This window comes from Anas platyrhynchos, chromosome 3, assembly GCF_047663525.1.
Source record: "Anas platyrhynchos isolate ZD024472 breed Pekin duck chromosome 3, IASCAAS_PekinDuck_T2T, whole genome shotgun sequence".
Lineage (NCBI taxonomy): Eukaryota > Metazoa > Chordata > Aves > Anseriformes > Anatidae > Anas > Anas platyrhynchos.
Window position 1 is genome coordinate 28,844,477 of NC_092589.1, and position 17,430 is coordinate 28,861,906.

The following is a 17,430-nucleotide window of genomic DNA, read 5'->3' on the forward strand; positions in this document are numbered from 1 at the left end:
GCTCTTATGTTACTGTTTTTGACTGATGGATTCATTTCATTTTAGTATTAAGAATGTCCCATTATGAAGCCTTTTGTTTCAGAAATATTCTACAGCTAATTTTGAAAATCCTTGATTCCCAATCTTTATTTCTGGGGCTTCAGAGCAGTGTTGTCTGGAAACTAACAAACAAAAAAAGACGTTTTGAAATTTTAAATACTCTCTTTCTCCCTTTACCCATTGTCTTTGGTTTGAAATTTTGGATTTATTCCATCTGAAAACCAATTATGGAAACAATTGTTTCAAGCTTCATTGTAAAAGAAGTAAATAAATTAAAAAAAAAAAAAAGTAATCAGTCTTGAAACAGCTATATCTATTTGGAGACAAAACCTCTTATCTAAGTTTTTGATATATGTGGGATTAAAGACTATAAAACCTCTCATCAGCATTTTGATATATATAGGATTAGAAATATAGGTTGCCATGCTCTGTGGCCTGTTTATCAGCATTTGTTGAAGATGCATTGCTGGGATGCAACTCCATACTCTGGGCTGTTTTTCAGGCTGCAAATTTAAAATGCAAAAAAGTAAATCCTACAGTATTTAAATATATTAAATGTAAATTGTAAGATTTGACAATGCAGGAGAAATTCAGCAAATCATTTCTATGATTGCATTTAAATCAGAAAAAATTCTATGTAGTTGGAAGGGAAATTTAAGATAATGGAAGGATCTATGTTGAAACTATGATATCTTTATTTTCTCTCTTATCTCATATGTAGCATACTGAAGAGTATGAGATCACTTGGTGCTTTTTACTTGTCTAAGTCTAGGTTAGGATTGCGTGTATCTCACCACTGAGGACTGACTGGAGCATGTGTCCGTGTAAAATGCTGTCTCGGGGCTCCTTGTTTACCTTGCAGACCAAGGGCAACATTCTTTATCCTGTATATTTATAGAATAACTGTAAGCAGGGGCAGGCAGAATGAATGTGATTCTGCTCATCAGTTCTGACCTTTCTTGAATTTTAAGGTTGCTGAAATTTCACCAAAAAAGCCTTTTTAGGAACTAATTAGATTTCCGAAGATGACACTGAGATACGATTATGCTAAATGATTGTGTTACCAAATCCTCCTCAGTTTACGTTGAAAACCTTTTAATACTTTTGTTTGTGTCTCTGTAGTCAGTGCAGGAAGGTTCTGTAGTGTTGTATCAATAGATGTGCATTCAGGGGGCTTCCTTGGATTTCAGGCTGGCATGACATTAGCCAGAGCCAGTTTTAGTCTTGAAAAGGACCCAGGCAGGATTCCAAACTCTTCCTTTTGAACTCTTGAAATCATGTAAACTCACTCACTCCATGGAGTTGATAAGAATTTGTATGCTTTCTGACTTCTGAAAGAAGATTTAGTTGTATGCAGGAGTATTAACATGTCATATGGAGGGGTGAGGTGTCAGTATACAATGCATACTGCAGAGCGTTTTGTGTTAACTCATCCTAGTCAGCAGTGGGTGTGACAGTGAAGTGTTAGTAATGTAAATGATATAAAAAGTAAACTGTATTGACTCATGACATTCTTACTTGGCACTGGCGTGGCAGCAGACATGAGGCTGGTTGCACATCTTGGGGCTCTCCATACTCAAACTGTTCCCCAGCCCCTCTGCACTCCCTTGGCTACCACAGGGACTGATGCTGGCTCTGCTAGGGGTTGGACTGAGCGTGAAACATGGGCTAGCCAACTGGTGTCAGAGCATGCTTTCTGGCACACAGTAGTAAACTAAAGCAAGTAAAAATAGAAGAGAAGAGGGGACAAAGTACATGTAAGTCATGCTGTAAGGGCAGATCTGCTGTTGTTCTCAAGGACTCTATTTCAGAAAAGCAATGCTGATATTACAGATGACAAGTGGTGACATCTGATTTACACCTAACTTTTGTGTTAGATTTACAGCCTGTGTGTATATATCAAATGAAATATAAAATATATGTCTTCTCTGCTCAAGTTCATCTAAAGTTCAGGAAGATAGAAAGAGCTGTCATTTCAAAGGGATGCTTCTTCAGACCAGGAGTATGCCCAGAACACAGTGCAACCCTTTGTCAGAAGCATAATTCCACATCTATTTTCTGTGTTTCTGAAGTAGTTTCAGATATCCAGTTTACTTTTACAACTGTTCTCCAAACTTACAGCTCTTCTTGTCTGGTCTATTTCTCCTCTTGCATAACCAAAACAGAGCCCTGGGGGGACAGAGAGGGACTGGTGACAACTCAGGGTAATTGAAGTTTTGGGAACTTCCTCGAGGAGTCTGGGTAAGGACATCAACAACAGAACAGTGTCAAGGTGGGAAGTGACATTTTTTGAGTCTTGCTTGCTCGTAGAGCTTGACGTTTTTCTCATTTCTAACAAAATGGAAAATAAGTTCTGGGGAGCACTGTGGATGTCAGTGATACAGGATAATTCTCCTTGGCTGAGTTTTCTTTCAGCAGAGATTTCTGTTGGGGAATTCTTCAGTTCCTGGAGTGTTCTCTCATCCATAGGAATTTGCACACTTTCAGAGACATGTAACCTTGCAGCACAGTTACCCATGAAGAAATATTAGAGCAGCATTAAGAGCTTGAAATTTAACTACATGGGAAGGCAGAGATAACTGTGAAAAATAGAGTTAGTAATATCTTTACATATACAGAAATGTCTTAATGAGGTGTTTTCAAACTCAGCTTTCAGGTTTTCTTAGATATGAGAATTCCTTTGTCAGACAGTCTTTAAGGAGTTATTCGCTGTCACCTCTTGGTCAGAGCACACTATACCCACGTCCTTCTGTCAGCTACTTAGACCTTTGCAAATAGAAACTGGAAACTATGTGATATGCTTTCTTTTTTGTTTTGTTTTCTTACCTTTGAGAGAATTTCTCTCCCATTATCCAGTCTGTTGGCACAGCCAGTATATATAACCATTCCATTGAAGTATTTTTTTTATTTTTATTTTTTTTAAGGAAAAGGAGTTCAGTTACTTCCTATCCCCCAAATTTTTATCTAAATGATATAAAAATGCAACTTACATTTTAGTAACATATCTGAATTGAAAGATTTTTGCTAAGCATAGCTGACACATAAATGTTTAATGGACTACATTTTACCTGGTTCATCAGAAATGTGTGTCCTGCTCCAACAAAAGGCTCGCAGAAGTAGTGTCCTTCTCCAACAAAAGGCTACCAAGATGCAGTCATATGACTAAATATTACTCTCTATTTAATCTACTGTAATTAGTCCTGAGTCCTTTAATTTCTTGTTTTGAAACTACATTTTGGTGTGCAGGCTTGCCAAGGCAGAAGTTGCCACTGATTTAGAATGCCCAGATTTCATTTATTTGAAATGCAATGTAATTGTTAATAATGGCTTTTGCATTTGAGGAACTTAGCAGATTGTTTTTAGTGATCCATTCTAATTTACTGAATTTGCAATTTAATATGCCTCATTTGGCAATACCCAAAATAAGCCAATAAAATTAATTGAAACCTTGTTAGAGCTTCACGTATGCTCTTTAAAATGCACAGGAAATGAGAAAAAAAATAGTCTTCTCAAAAAATTACTATGCTCTGGCATCCTTCTTACATCATTATAAAGTTCACCATTATTTGTGAATTATGTCCATAACATATTTCACAGTTTTAGCAAAGAAGGGCTCAGATACTCATTGAAATGCAACAATAATTAGTGAAGCATTAAATGTTATTTAGGTTTTTAGATAACATATACTTCAGCTGAAGAAGGGGAACTTACTAAACAAGTTACAATTTTTCATAACTTTTACACATTATGAAAACAATGCATTTTAAATGCATTCTATTCCTCAGGTAACACATGCTATTCACTATGCTCTTCTGATACTGCATTATTAAGTACTTGTATGTAGTACAACTTGATAGATTCAAATGACTTTAGCAACTGTGCTGCTACGGAAAATATTACATAAACAATAGGGCTTATGTTTTTAAAAGCTTAATCCAAAGGCATATATGAGATTTGTTGGAACACTGAGGGGACATACTTAAGTACTTTCCATCCATACTTATGCACAAGAGCAGCCAAGAGCCAGTTCAGCTCTTAGACCAAGCCTCTGATGTGCTCTGATTTATTCTGTCTGATGTAACAGTTTCACTATTTTCAAGCCCAAAGACTAAAATATGAACCAGAAATTTCATAACCAGCCATTAATAGAAATCTTGGGAGATTTCTGCTAAAGGAAGAAGAAAAAAAGGTATATATTATAACTGCTATAGGAGCTTTGTTACATTTCATTCTTTTTAAAATGATGAAGTGGTCACAAAGAAAATGGCCATGGAATTTCAGGTGATATAAAAATTTTAATGTATTTTTTGATGTGATTCCCATCATTTCTGTAATATTTTTCCATTTGCAAATGATGCATGCAGTCCAATCTCATGGCAGTAAAACCTTTTAACACAACAATCTATCATAAGTCTTGGCATGCATAGTGACGCGTAGAATAATTCTGTTAGGTTAGTTTTAAATAGAGTAGGTGGTTTTGTCCCCTCTGGGCTGTCAGAGTTATTATCTATTTGAATGAAACTCAAATAAAAGCCTTTATAAGTCTTCCCAAAAACTTTGTTTTTTTTTTTTTTTTTTTTTTTAATTTACTTGTGCATATATAAATGCCATTCAATGTTTGAATTGGCTGTGAGAAATCAACAGGGCAAGACTGGCATTCAGCATCCACTAAAGGTTTCTCAAGTGCTCAACCCAGTACAAGAAAAAAAAACAGATTCACTACATTTTCAGAATTAATACTCATTATAGTCTTCAGATACTAACATATTAAATTTCTAAATTACATTGTATCAAAGGCAGTGCTTCACACTTTAGCCCAAAAAATCATTTTGCATTATGGCAGAGGAGTAAATTTAGGCTGGTGTGATTAAAAGAGGCTTCTTCCTTCTTGTTTGAAATGAATTGTTGGATTTCATTTGATTCATCCAGAAATCATTGTATATGGATTATTTTTGCATTATAAAACTTGCCCATCATGCTTCTCAGAATTCTTTTGGTCAAGCCCACATATGTCAGGTGTTGGGAATCCCATTAAAGTATGTATGTATATTTCAGCTAACACGTAAATCTTTTCCAACTGATGTTTCTTTTAACTCAACCTGGGATTTAGGATTTTTAATTGGATTATTTTCTGCATTGAATCATAGACAATAATTAGGCAATTGCTAGTTCCTTACCAGCTAACAATTCCCATCTTCCACTGATATCAACATCAGTTGAACATGATCAACAACGTGATCAACATCAGCTGTTAACAGTAGTTAATAACTGTACCAGTAGGTAACTTTACGATAAACAGGATAGTTCTGAGCAAGGAGGTACTGCACTGTTTCCCAATCCTGCGGTCTCCATTTCTGCAGAGACGGATGGTGAGCTTTAAGAACTCTGAATAATTCATTTGTCTCCAGTAACGATGTGTGAAGGCGAGGATACTCTGCGGTTTCAGCAGCAGCAGCGAAGTCTTCAAAGCAGTATTAATCTTGGGTTTCACAATACCCATATCCAGCTATGCTGAAGTCTGGTATTCTCTGCCTTCCTATCCTGTCACAAGTTTCTGTTACCACAAGAACTGTTTGTGCAACTGTGCTGTGAAGCAGATTGGGAAATTGATTCACCAAAGAAAACTGCCATCTTTTGAAACAGCTGCAGCCCCGGGGTCCAGGCCAAAGCAGGATCCTGTCACGTGGGTAGTTCAGAATCATTGTAGAGTCATGAAGGTTGAGATCATCTGGTCCAACTGTCCCCCTTTCCCAATATCACCCACTAAACCATGTCCCTAAGCACCACGTTCAACCTTTCCTTAAACAACCCAAATGTTCAGAGAGGGAGCAGATAATAATGTCTTCACCTGTTGTTACTGCTGGTATTTTATGTCATAAACTGGAGTTCAGATTTTTCCGTATGCATCTGGAGAGATTGCTTGCTGGTTTTTGCCATTTTACAAAAACAAATTAAAAGAGTTAAGGCACCACTCTGAAGTATTTTGCAGCTGGCTCTAGAATAGTATATGTGAAGTTAAAGTGCAGTTAAATGCTGCAAGTATGTTACTCCTCACCTGAAGATGTAACTATAACCTTGTGAGTAACTCTTCTGTTGCCATTTGATAGTAAGGCTGCTGTTAACTCAGTCCAACCTAAAACTGGCTTCAGATTTGGAGTAGTAGAAGTGGAAATGAATGATGTCCTTTGAAACTTTGTAGTGCTCATAAAAATGTTAATATCTTAGGTACCAGTAATGATCAGTTTTGTTGTTGTTGTTTTGTTTGTTTTTTTATAAACAGAAAAGATTTTAAAAATCAAATGCAAATTCTTCAGTTCTTAAATAGGGACATTCTAGCTTCGCCATCTCAAGCAGTATTTCCACTGGTCATTAATAACTGATCTGTGCCCTACAGGATCACCCAGAAACAGATATGATATGCATTAAGATTAAGCAAATCATGGTTTGTTTTTGTAGAATAATCATCCCTTGTGATAGAGAGTTTCTACCACCTTTATCTGTCTGTACATCACAGTACACAGGAACAATACAGCAGACGTGTAGGAACGAGGATAAACATACAGAAGTGCCAGCATGCAGTTAAACACATTAGCCTAAGACATTCTAGTCCAGAAACAAGTATTCCACAATTTGTGGAAGCGGTTGCTTAGCAAAAGTCAACACCAAACACGTAGCTCTGAGGGAGACGTGCAAGAGTTCTGTATGAAATGTGAAAGCAAGAAAATTAGCTAATGGCTGTTGCAGTGGAGTAAAGGCTGGGTGCTAAGTCAAGCTGTGTCACCGTGATGTATTTCTCAGCGTGACGTTCATTTCAACACTTGGTCTGATCTATCTGGTGTTTGCCTGTTGATCCCACTTCGAAAAGCAAGTAGCAGTCATGTTTGTTTTATTTTCCCTGCAAAGTTAAATTGAAAATGTTTTTCTGTGGACAAAATGCAGGAGCTGTTGCTTGTAGTCGTGTTTTCCATTCTGCAGAATTGTAATAAGAGACCAAATGCTGCTCTCCACCAGAATCTGTAACAAAGCAAGCCTTTTACTTTTTGCAGAATCTGGGAAAAGGCAAGGTTGTATTTTCCTAACATACTCTTTGACATGCGTGCAGGGATTTAATGCAATCTGATCAGGCATAAGAAAAGTAAATCTTTTTCCCCTAAAATGTTCATAATTGCAACTCTTAAAAGGACACCCTTTTTTGAACCCCACACTGGAACACATTAAACTGGAATACATTACATACTGTGAAAGCAGTTCATCTGGAGACTTTCAAAAATAAATGCTTTGTCCAAAGTTGTACAAAAATATTTGAAATAGATTGAAAAGTTGATGCTAGGAATTAAAAATCAATCATTTTCATCAAAATCAGTCATACCAACATGCAACTGATACTGTCAAGTGATCAATAACACCATATCAATTTTCAGTCAAAATCAGTCATATCCCTGGTAACTTCTGGTTAAGTGCTTGAATCTGATTTAAATGCAAAAAATTATCTGATATCAGAAGTGTACTTATTGGTCTCTGAATTTTTTACTTGTACTTCATAGGAGTTTTAAGTATCTTATTCATTTTGAAATTTCAGAGTTTGGGTTTTCATTTTCTTCCAAAACTATAATTGGCAGATATATATATGAACAATGTGGATTTTTGCACAGGTTTTGACCTTTGTGTTTACACTAGATATAGTTGGGTTTGTTTGTTTTGCGCTTTTTTTTTCTTTTTTTTCTGCAGATTTATTTGCAGGGAATAGGAGAAAATGCACAAGAGTGCTGATGAGAGTACTGACACTAATCTCGATCAGATGCTGAGAGGTGTTTAGGGACACTGCTGGAAAATTTATCCTGGCTTAACTCTGTTGATGAGTTTTATTTTACAGTAATTAAAACGCAGAACAGATTGCATTTAAGCTACCTGAAGTAATCATCGTCTAACAAGACCGCTTTATGCTGATCAGAGCACGTATATCTTAAGTAAAATATGGTAAAAATATGGATGTAGGTTGTCAGTTACTCTCTAGCCTTTCGTCTGCTTGATAGTTGCCAAAACCCAGCCATTTGATTAATGGTGTAAAGCTCCTCACTGTAATTTGCATATCTCTATGGAAGTAGTGCTAAAGTTGCACAAACCACAAACAATTATGGTTTTAATCTTCTGTTTACAGGGAAAAAAATCTGTATCTTGACTGTTAATAGTGTTGCCATGTTCCTCCTTCCCCCCCCGCCCCCCCCCAAAAAAAAAAAAAAAAAGAAAAGAAAACTGAGCAGCTTTAACGTATTATTGCTGTTTTGTGTATGGCCTGGTGCCTTAATTAGCCTGTGGCTGTTAGCAGTTACTAAAGGTTTTGCCTTCTTTGTAAGAGCTGTTCCTGTCAGAAGGCATGCTCTTCAGGAAGGAATGCAAGAAAAAAAAATACACTTCCCTTTGTTTATCTTCTATTCTCCTACCTCTTTAGTAGTGTCAGGCTTCTAACTATCTTCCCTTCTCTGAATGGGTTCTTTTTGTGAGCTCATTAAATTGCATTAGCTTAAATTTCCCAGAATTGCCCAACTCAGAATAATTCAGAATAATGAAGTAGGCTGCACAAAATCATGAAACTGGTTTTGAAAATGAGAAAACTGAAAGTGGGTTGTCATGTTTTCTTTTTGTGTGTTGGATTGGTGTTTGTCTACAGCTGTGAGGCTTAGATTTATTTTGCTTTAATGTTTGTGGATACAAACAGAAATACTTTCTTAAGGACATAACTGCATAAATCTGTAGCTAAAATAAGAGGAGAAATGTCAGAAGACTCTTAAATGTTGTCAGGTAGATGGTTGGTTGGTTCAGAGCTTTCTACTGTTTTCTACTGTTTTCTGATTCTTCAACACAGTTTTTCAGACTCATCTGATTTTTATAATTTCCTTTGGAAAGAAATCTACCCAGGCATTTTAATGATACCTTATAATCCTTTCTGGTCATTGGGGTGTTTTGCACTTGCTGAACAGCCTTTCCTTGGCAAGATTTACTAATTCCTAGTAATTCCATTTTTCTGTGAATTAAACAAAACAAACTTACAAAGTGAAGTATCTTGTTAACATTTATCATTTTATCATCTGAGGAAGCAGAGATATTCCCTTCAACCCCGTTTATAACCTATTATCTTCATAATTAATTTTCCAATTAAGACTGGAAAAAAAACAAAAACAAAAACAAGCAAACAAAAAAAAACAGGAACTTAAACTTGTGGATTTTCTTTGTTTTCTTTCATTTTTTTTTTTCCCCTAACAGGCATATGAAAGCTAATAGCTTATATAGCTTTCTATTGAAGTGTTATAAAATATTTTTCAGTGGCAATAAAGAAAAGAAACAGGGAATATCAAAGTAGTATGTAGGGAAGGATATAAAAATGGAGAGGGAGATAGTTTGTTGTTGTTGTTGTTGTTTTTTTTTAGAGTCTGAAGGACTCTAGAAGGACCCAGGGAAAGGAAAGGAAGGGAAGGGAAGATGGAGAGAAAGGAGAGAAGGAAAGAAGGAATAAAAGAGAAAAAAATAGATGGAGGATCTGCAAGCTAGAGGAGGAAAAAGGCAGAAGATACAAAGAGAATGAAAGGGGGAATATGAGAGAGGAAAAAAATAGCCCAAGAAAAATCAAGTTGAAAGATTGAATTGTGGTGAGAGAAATGGAATGGAAAGTAAGGCAAAGGGGGAAAGAAGAATGAAAGAAAACAGACTTCCTAATTTCATTTATATCATATATTATAAGCTACTTTCTTTCCTTTGCAAATATAACATGAAATTTGATATAGTAGGGTTCAAACTGCTTTCTTCTTGAAGCATTCTTTGAATATTATATCTTACTTAATTATGGGAGGGGGAAGGGAGGATTGTTGCAAATGGGTCTCCCCATGAGGATCCACATCACAAACCCAGAAATCAGCTGAGACTCACTTGCTCAGGTTTTGCTGTAAAACAGAAAGAAGACAGAGCTTTACAAAGTTGCAGAGATAAAATGTTGGATCTGATATCAAAACAGATTTTGTAACAAAGGCTCAAGCGAATTCATAGAACAAGGTGTGTGTGGGGGGGTTTTGTTTGTGGTGGGTACTTTTGAGAGTAGCAGCTGTGTTTTGTCATCTGTGACTTCCACGTTCATTCTGACTCACGTGCTGTGTTGACTCTTGTACAACAGTTAGAGAGCAATTTTTCCCTCCAATACCTCTTAAAATATTTCTTTAGCTGCAGGACCACTTCAATTGCCTCATTAAAAAACATTGCCTTTTTCCATTTCCTTCCCTTGTTTTATGATTTCTTGTCCTGCTAAAGAAAAACAAACAATAACCCTCAAAATTGCATTTAAAAATCTGTCATAAAGGAAAGTGGTCTACCTTTCAGACTGCCATAACTCATTAGCCTGACTAGTCAAAGTATCCTTTCAGTTTATCTTGCAAAAGCTGGAATAAGATTTGATAAATATATAGAGGCAGTCTTTAAGCTGCAAGAGTTTAATGACTGTCTCAGGGATGCTTGTATCAGGAAAGATTCCAACGCAGTCATCACCCTTGGTAGGAAAATGCTTTGTAAAGAATCACGTAGGCTACTTTTTACTAGATTAAGTGTAAAGTTGTAAAACTGCTTTGGATCCAAAAACTTCATTGTTTGAAGGCAAAACTTTCACAGGGAAAGTTGTCTGACTGTTATAGAAATGATGAGTACAATATTGATGGGAGTGCTGGTTCAAAGGTCAGAGCATGGGTCAGAGCATGACTGTCTCTTCTTTTGAGTCCAGGTATATCTCTAATGAGACCAATTACCAAAGGCAAGGTGTGCTCAGGCTGCTTTCCTTTCTGCCCGAAAGGAGTTTCTCCATTCATCTCCTCAAGTTTTTGAGGTAACAACACTCCTTCTGCCTGGATCTACTGGAGCTAATACACAGTGGGTGAGGGATAAAAGTATCTAAGAGGATACTTCTCTAGTGATGCTCCTAGGATAGCAAATGCACTGTGTTTAGCTTATCTTCCCTTCCTGATGATATTCAGAGCAATTACAGAGTAACAATTAAAGCATTATGGAGATTACAGCTAGAACAGTGTTAAGATTCATACTTTCTGTTGAAACAGCAACAGAAACTACCAAACAATCTCTTATAGATGTTTAATTTGGTTTAATTTGTCCAGATTAGAAATTTGGAAAGGAAAAACATAAAACAAAAAATTCCATACAGGATTTGCTCGTTACTTTATGGGCTATTTGCTTACTCTAACCTTTTGGTTTTTATAATAGATATTCCTCTCAGGAACATGAGCAAATGAAGTTCTTGTATAGTTAATGAATTTAAAGTAATTTTATGCTAACCTGGTCATTTCGGATCTATGAGCTGTAGAGAAGTAGCTCCCTAGAAACAGATATTTTTATCAGGTTTCATTAAATCTTAGGAAGATCAAGAAAAGGAAAGTTTTTCTTGAACTTAGGAAGTTCAAGAAAAAAAAAAAGTTTGCGACAGTGTAGTTAAAGAGGTGTCTCTTTTAAAATATCCATACCTTTATGGGTATTATTTCTTTTAGCTGAATAATAAACCGTCTTGAGTTTTCAAAATATTTTGTTGGTCTGTCAGTTTGACTATCCATTTAAGTTTATTACTTGCTTGTAAAACACATAGGAGATTTTCTGAACAGTCCATATGTGTATCTGCAGGCACAAGTGAAAGAAAACAAAAATCTTGCGGCAACAAGCAAGTTATGTTAAAGTTACTGCAAAACTATTTAACTAAGGGAAAGATCAAATAATACAAATAAATAAACCTCTACTTTCCTTGCTAAAATGTTTAGGTTTTGTTAGCAAGCATACTACTGTCCATCATTAGTTACCTTATTACCTACATTACCTACATTATTTCTTACTTCAAATGGTCCTGTAAACCATTTGATCGGGATACAGCTCTGCAGGGACTGCCGTCTATTCTGTCACATCAGAGAGCTCCTCCACTCTTTTTCCTTCTTGGATGACAATCACAGGACGAAAATGGCAAGTTCCTGCAAGATATTTTCTAACATCTGGTTCTTTACGAGTTCCTCGAGCAGTTGGGCTAAAATGCAGGGAGAACTTTAGAGCTACTTGCATAATGAGGTGGCTTCCTGCTGTCTTAAATGCAGTGTTCAAGTGTCCCTCGGGTGTGATTTGCACATTGCATCTTGCTACTGAGTCCAAAGCTGCAGGCGCCCTGAAGAGAATGTTTTCCTATCGGTACAAGCAAAGCACATTATTTTGTCAGAGTTTCAGCTTCAGGTAAATGTGATGCTTAATATTTAGGATTGCAAAAAGTGTACAAAGTGTACCAGCCTAGGATGTTAACAATGCTAACAGGAAACTCAAAAATATATTTTTTGATTTTTTTTTTGTTGTTATTTGCCAAATACCTGACTTCTGGTTTTTGTCAATGATTGTCTTAGTTAAGATTATTGTGATAACTGTTTGCTGGAAAACAAACAGTCAAAAGATAAAGCTTGATGAATTTTTTGTATCACATTAAAATCCATTGAAAAAAATATGAGGATGACCAGAAAAACACATTGCACTTGAACAAGTACTTCTTAACATGCTTCCTCCCCCTCCCCCCCCCCCGCAAGTTTTCTGCATATATCAATACCTGATTATAGCTAAAACTCTTAAAAAAAAAAAAAATCAATTTGAATAAGCATGCAAAACTGGAATATTTTTGATGGGGCTCTACATAAAGAAATAACCTGGAATGGTAAGACTACATCTGGCTAGACCTTTATCAGTTCCTTTAGCAATAAAACAAACTTCAAGTAATCTTTAAAATGTTAGATTTAACAGTACATTGATTTAAACAAAAACAATGCCTTCTTGTAAAGAGGAACCAATGTTTCTTATTGATGTGAGAATGACAAAATAAGAGAAGTTACAAGTAATGAATTAGGAGAAACTAGATTATGTTCTTTTTCTTTCCCCCTGCTGAAATGTTAGTATTTGAAGATATGCCAACCTGCGGTAAGAATTTGGTGTTTTCTCATTTCTGTGCAAGTAAAAGGACTTCCATATAGTAGCAAATAAGGTTTTTCATTAGAAAAATTCTTATAAGATTTCAGTTAAAATTGTTTCTCATCAGGTGGAAAGACAATTCTCCGGCATCATTTGAGGTATAAGCAATTCGTAATCAGAGTCTCAGGTCTGTAATTTTGCTATATTACCACAGCTCTGATCAGATATTGTGGAATTACTTAACAGTGACCAGAAGGCTGAGTCCTTTTTTTACTTTTTTCTTCATAATTTCCAAGGTTAGAATGGAGAGCAGGTGGCACATTTCTGTTCTTTTGAGGACCTTAAAGAAACTGATCTTTACAATTGTTGTCCTTTGCCCAGGAACAGGCATGATTAATTTTAGTTTTTAAACCATTTTTATTTGTATTTTTTTTTTTTTTAGAGCACTGAAATGATTTAAGAAACATCAGTATTCCTAGCATTCCCCTCTGACTTCATTTGAAAACTTGGACAAATTATTGTATTACTTCTTTGTGCCTGTTTTCAGTCTGCAAAATAAGATAATATTATGGGTCTTGCTCCTATCTGTATTACATTACTTTAGTGAGTATTTTAGGAGTATTTTTTTTAAACACCATCTTTTTCTATAGTTCTTTTGCCGTATAACTGATAACTATGTTGTAGAGTTTAAATTTCCTTTTTTTTTTTTCTTTTTACTTGATCAGTATCTATATTTTACTCTTAATATTATATATTTTCTAAAAGGTTTTTTGGATCTTTTTATCTTTTGACTTAAATTCTTACAGATACAGAGTTCCAAAGTAGCTGATCTTCTGATCCTGAGGTAGGAAAATTAAAGTTAGTAGATACAATTAATCTGGACTCAGTTCCTTGCCAGGAGAAAAATGTAATTTCCTTTGGTGAATGAGCTACAGCCTAACGTATCTTTCTGATATGACTTAGGAGCACAGTGTTCTGGAATGTGCCACCCCAGGGCATGCATTTAGCAGTCTTCCCATCTTATAGGATTTTCTTCAAGTAGGTTGGAGAATGTATAATTCTCATTTTTGGGAAAAAAAAAAAAAAAAAAAAAGAAAAAAAAGTGTGTGACTGGATATTTAGTTTTAAGGCTTTATAGTGGGTGGAACACCTGCGGTTCCTCTGTTACCCTGGGACTAATCCTGACTCACTGGCCAGGGGAACAGCTGAACAGCTGTGCTGTACTTAAGGGGCTTGTACTGTGGCTTGTGGGATGCTTGGTGAAGGAGCTGTATTTCCATACAGCCTCCAAACTCCTTCCAACAGTATAATTCAAACTCAGGATCACCCTAAACTCTTTGCTGCTGGCAATATTTTTTTGTTTGTTTGTTTGCTTCCCCTAAAAGTTTTAGCATTTGTACTCCATTCACTCTTACATGCTACGTGTAATTTAACTGCAAAATTACACCATATTTTAAGAAACCTGGATCTTCAATCTTCATCTTGAGTGAGCTACATTCAAAAATGAAGGAAAGCGACTTTTTTCCATGTACCTCTTCCCACTGAGGTGAGCTTTGGGTTGAGTAGTTGAGTTGGAGCAGCTTTAGTTAATAACTGGGATTTCTGGCAGGTGAGGATACAAGCAATAACCTATCACTCTAGAGCAAAAGAATATGTTGATGAAGAGCTGTTTTTTCTGGTAACCTCACAGCAAAGTTAAAGGCTTTTTAAGTTAAAGGCTTTTGTGGTTGGTCTGTTCTCCCACGTGCCTGGTGACAGGACGAGGGGGAATGGGCTTAAGTTGCGCCAGGGAAGTTTTAGGTTGGATCTTAGGAAGAACTTCTTTACTGAAAGGGTTGTTAGACATTGGAACGGGCTGCCCAGGGAAGTGGTGGAGTCACGATCCCTGGGTGTCTTCAAAAGACGTTTAGATGTAGAGCTCAGGGATATGGTTTAGTGGGGACTGCTAGTGTTAGGTCAGAGGTTGGACTCAATGGTCTCTTCCAACCTAGAAATTCTGTGATTCTGTGATTAATGATCTCAGTGTAGAATTTACCAAATCTGACCTATCATTTAGTAAGTAGATACAGTTGCACCTTTACAAGGACTAGGAACAAACTGTGAAAGATTTATTCAGAATGGGAGCTTCCATTCACCTTCTAGAGTGCACCTTGGTACTTTCTTCTTCATTAGAGTATAGAATCCTCAAGTATAAAATCTAAAAGAAAAGGTCTTGTCTAAAATAAACCACCACAGATTTATTGCAGATTGATTTATTGGAGAGAGCACTGTGATTTTACCAAGTCATTTGAATGCTATACAATTGTGAAAAGGTAGGCTTATTTTAATTAAAAGCAATTTTGAATATTGGTATAAAATTCTGTTCTCTGTAGCAGAGCAAATCTCTCTGTTAACACCACTTTGAAATGCATCTCAATTAAATTTGCAAGAGCCACTCTCTCTACCTGAAATAACATGATTCCACCTGGATGAAGGCTTATCCTCCTGGGAGCTTGCATCCCTGGACCCTTATTCTGCCCATAGTGTACTACACCCATTGTGTATCCCCTTACTCTACTTTCTTTTCTTTTAAAAACACAGTAGGATTCTTTTAAATAGATGACATTATCTCATCTAATGCATCTATAATATTTTTTGAAGCATCAACACTGAATTTTTGTAATTTCACACCACTTTTTGTATTTACAGACTTATTAAAATGTTCCCAGTTTTCCTTTTGTTCACTGGGCTGAGAAAGCTATTTTTATATTCTGTAACCATACATGTAGTATGGGCTTGGAAATTTCACTTGCTGGAAGATACATAGTAGGGAAGAAAGTTTGCTGATGGAATTTAACTGCTGAAAGGTAGGAAGACTGAAAGCCTTCAGAATCACTATCTATTAAAATATAACGAGCCTCTTGTTTGAAATGATATTGCCATTAAATCAGTTTCATTATAAATGTACTAAAAGGAATATACGAAATCAGAAACAGCTTTATTAGTGCTTTGCCAACTGTCTTCCAGAATAGGACCAATATTGGGCAATTAGGAATGCTTGCTTCTTTATCTTTTTTTTTCACTTCGTGGGGGTTGAATTTGAATTTTTTTCATTGACTTAATATATATCAAGATTATGACTTGATTATTAAACCATAAAAAAACACATACAATTTATTTTTTTTAATAGATGAATAACTATATGAAAAAGATAACAGTCCGAGTTGAAGCAGCTTGTCTTTTGTCTGTAAGCAGCATTTTTACTTGGCTGGCAGCACTGTTTAAAAAACAGAAAGGCAAGAATTATTGCCTTAGTGCCCGTGGGAGCTGAACTATGCTGTACCAAGATTTACAGAGGAGGAAAAGATGTCTGCAGGGCCTCTAAGACCCCTGTGCTTATAGACAGGTGGCATGGATGGTGCTGAATGGGTGGTATTATGTAAGAGCTTTGTGCTCTTACAATTGGCTGGCCAATGCAAGCAATGAAAGGACAGACACTTTTCTATGGATGAGATCAAGGGATGATTACTTTTGGAACAAGGAAGGAATTTGGAGTAGATGTGCAGAGCTACACTTTCCTAACCACACTGCTTCAGGGTTCAGTTTGACAGCATACTGTCCTTAGTAGTTTTGCTGGCAAAGCCAGAGTTTACTTATGAATCATGAAACTAACTATTTCCTCAATTAGCATATGTTTATAAAGATTGGGAGGGGTAATATAGAAAACCATAAAATTCCTATATGTGACATCAAAATTGTTTTGCCATTGCACATCCGTAATGCTTAGATTTTCTTTCAGAAATATCAAGCTAAAAATAGTGAGACACATCAGGTAGAAATACAGAAATTATGGAGTTAGCTGTGCTGCTCTGGCAGGCTTTATGTAAGCATTAGAAGTTGAGTTTAGCAGTCAACAGGTTTCAGACCGTTTTCAGATGACTGTGAAGAGGGTGGCATTTGCTGGCTTGGAAATTCTTCAGATCTTGACCATAACACTGCTCAATGGAAGGAAAAGGCAGGATTTTATTCTGTCTCATGACATAGTTTTGGGTGCAATCCAGCTTGCCTAAAGTTTATCTGTCAAGATGTTGAATGTTTAATCTAAGTTAGCCGTTGGGCTTTTTCCTGTGGTTATGGAGGCTGCTGCAAGGGCTGATTCACCTAAGACTAAAATAAATAGTTGTGATGTAGTAGCAGTAACTTTCTAAAGGGCATTTCTGAGGTCTCAGGGAAATTGAGCCATAGGGAAAATGCTGAAGGAAAAGATGTACTTGTTTTTAAGAACTGATGTAGTTATCCTTTGTGTAGCACTGGAGGGGTGTCATTCTTCCTGAAGTGAGTTCACTCATAAGTTACCCTTATTGGCCCATTTTCTGCCAGAAGAGAAAACAAAACAAAATAAACAAATAAAATAATAATAATAAAATAAAAAGAAAAAGA

At 36.1% G+C, this 17,430-nt stretch overlaps 1 protein-coding gene across 22 annotated transcripts in view; it reads left to right on the plus strand.

The window, feature by feature from the left end:
• CHRM3 (cholinergic receptor muscarinic 3) overlaps positions 1 to 17,430 on the plus strand; it is a 286,410-nt gene that overhangs the window by 116,550 nt on the left and 152,430 nt on the right. Inside the window, exon 1 of one of the 22 annotated variants that reach the window (XM_038176835.2) lies at positions 14,319 to 14,557. The exons of 19 other annotated variants lie outside the window; for them this stretch is intronic. The gene's annotated coding sequence lies outside the window, so the exon portion shown is untranslated. Of the gene's footprint in view, positions 1 to 14,318; positions 14,558 to 17,430 lie in introns of those variants that run through there. 2 more of the 22 variants (XM_072035603.1, XM_038176832.2) reach the window with 2 other exon arrangements.